At 41.5% G+C, this 2133-nt stretch overlaps 1 protein-coding gene across 1 annotated transcript in view; it reads right to left on the bottom strand.

Moving 5' to 3' along the window:
- Dap3 (death associated protein 3) overlaps window positions 1–107 on the bottom strand; it is a 33570-nt gene extending 33463 nt beyond the window's left edge. Inside the window, exon 1 of the mRNA XM_010643849.3 lies at window positions 42–107. The gene's annotated coding sequence lies outside the window, so the exon portion shown is untranslated. The remainder of the gene's footprint in view (window positions 1–41) is intronic.
- Between the last annotated feature and the right edge of the window lie 2026 nt (window positions 108–2133).

Below are 2133 nucleotides of genomic sequence, written 5' to 3' on the forward strand. Positions count from 1 at the left end.
CCGTCCAGCCGGAGGGAGACGGTCTTCCGAGGCCAGCTCACCTGTGCGACGGGTTCTGGGGCCCCTGACGCGCTGAACGGTGTGCAGGAACGACAGAAGTTTGATCAGTGTCACGGGTTGGCTTGTGCATGGAAAGAGATGTTTGTGGTCTGGAAGACAGATGGTCGGTTGGTGTGTAGCGACTGTGCTTGTGTGTTTATGCAAGGATAGAAAGTCTTCCGGAAGAGTTTCCCTGTATTTGTCTAAGTGTAATGGAGTTCTTCTTATAAATTAGTTTATTTTTCAAATAGATTTTGGGATGTTTCTTGCAGGTTGATACATGCGTGTATTTTAGGGATTGGGAACGCCTAATTATTTGCCGAGAAAGCAGTAAAGGCATTATTCTAGACAGTATGGTGTGTATGTCTATGTGTACTTGGAGGGGGAGAGGTCTTAGAAATAATTTGTGCTTTTGAATATAGAATGAATTATATAAATGTGAAGGTCCACAACATCTTTTCAGAGTAATTGCTATAAAGAATGGGTAACCTTTTTTTTGTTGTTGCTGATGTGGATTTGTAGTAACATTTTACATAGGGCTTTTATATTTAGAATACTGTTGTGTTTTTTTATGGTTCTAAATCTCGGAAAATAGTAGGGTATATATTTTCTCCCATTTTGTGAAATAGGAAATTGAGGCATAAAGAGAGCTTTTCCCAGATCAGATGTTAAATTGGTGACAGTGCTGAGATTGTAGTACAGATATTTTAAGTATACCTCAAGTATTATCCAGAAATACATTCATCATATTTTAATGTCCCAAGAGACCTTTATTGGCAAAAATATGTATATATTGAAAAGATGGGCAGAAATGACTTGTTGGATTATATTTGGCAGAGATCAGTAGTGGTAAATATCTGGTCGGGCGTGGTGGCGCATACCTGTAATCCCAGCAGCACTCAGAAAGCTGAGGCAGGAGAATCGCTGTGAGTTCGAGACTAGCCTGGGCTACATAAGTGAGTTCCAGGTCAGTCTCAACTACATAGTGAGACCCTGTCTCAACCCCCCCCCCGCAAATAGTGGTAAATATCTATATGGCGTATGCGTTGGCCTTGTTTTTGTGACCTATATGAAATAGATAATCCTTGACTTTATTTTGTGTTTGTGGAGGAAGCTCTTCCCCCAACCCCTTGCTGTTCTGGGATTGAAACCAGTCTTTGCTGTGAGTTACATCCCCAGCCAATTGATTGATTGACTGATTGACAGTATTGTTAAGTCACTGAGTTATGCTGAATACCCTTTTTTTTCTTTGCTACCGCGGATCGAACTCAGGACCTGTGCTTGCAAAGCAGGCGGCGGAACCACTGAGCTAACTCCCCAGCCTTATAGACTGAGTAGGCTTGAACTTGTGATCTTCCTGCCTCAGCCTCCTAAATCCATGTCTGGGATAACAAGCATATGGTATTAGCTCCAGCTGAAGCAAAGTATATCTCACGCATTAGCTTAATGTGTTTGAAGGAGGAAAGGCTTTCACAGCTTGTAGCAGAGCAGCTGCACGGGTGCTGACATTTAATTTTATTTTTTTATACTTTGGTATAAGATTGAACTTGGGCTGGGGATTTAGCTCAGTGGTTGTCTGCCTCACAAGTGCAAGGTCCCGAGTTCGATCCTGGAACCAAGAAAGAAAAAAAAAAGATTGAACTCAGGGCCTCATACCTGCCAAGCATGAACGAACCATGGAGCTGTACTTCCAGATGGACAGTTTAAATCTTTGGAAGGAAATGTCCTCTTTTATTCACTTAGTAAGTTATATTTATTGAATTTTCTATTCAAGAAATGGTCCCTTCCTCGCAGTTAGAATAATAAATATACCATTGTTGAAATAGTCTGGGTGCACATGTAAGGGGAGTTGCCGTGACAGTCATATGTATTAAGTTGAATAAGCAGGCAACTCAGTGTGGAATTGAAATCAGAAAACCTGTAAAAGCATTTAACAGAGACAGAAGATTGTCACGTTTGAGCTTATCCTAGGCAATTTAGTGAAACCTTATCGTCCTCCTTGTTTTTTTGTGATGGAATCTCTCTATAGTTGAGGCTGGCCTTGAACTCAAGGTGATTCTCCTGCCTCAGCCTCCCACGTGCCAAGATTACAGG

The sequence above is a fragment of the Fukomys damarensis genome, unplaced genomic scaffold, assembly GCF_012274545.1.
Source record: "Fukomys damarensis isolate Sample0158 unplaced genomic scaffold, DMR_v1.0_HiC HiC_scaffold_33, whole genome shotgun sequence".
Classification (NCBI taxonomy): Eukaryota; Metazoa; Chordata; class Mammalia; order Rodentia; family Bathyergidae; genus Fukomys; species Fukomys damarensis.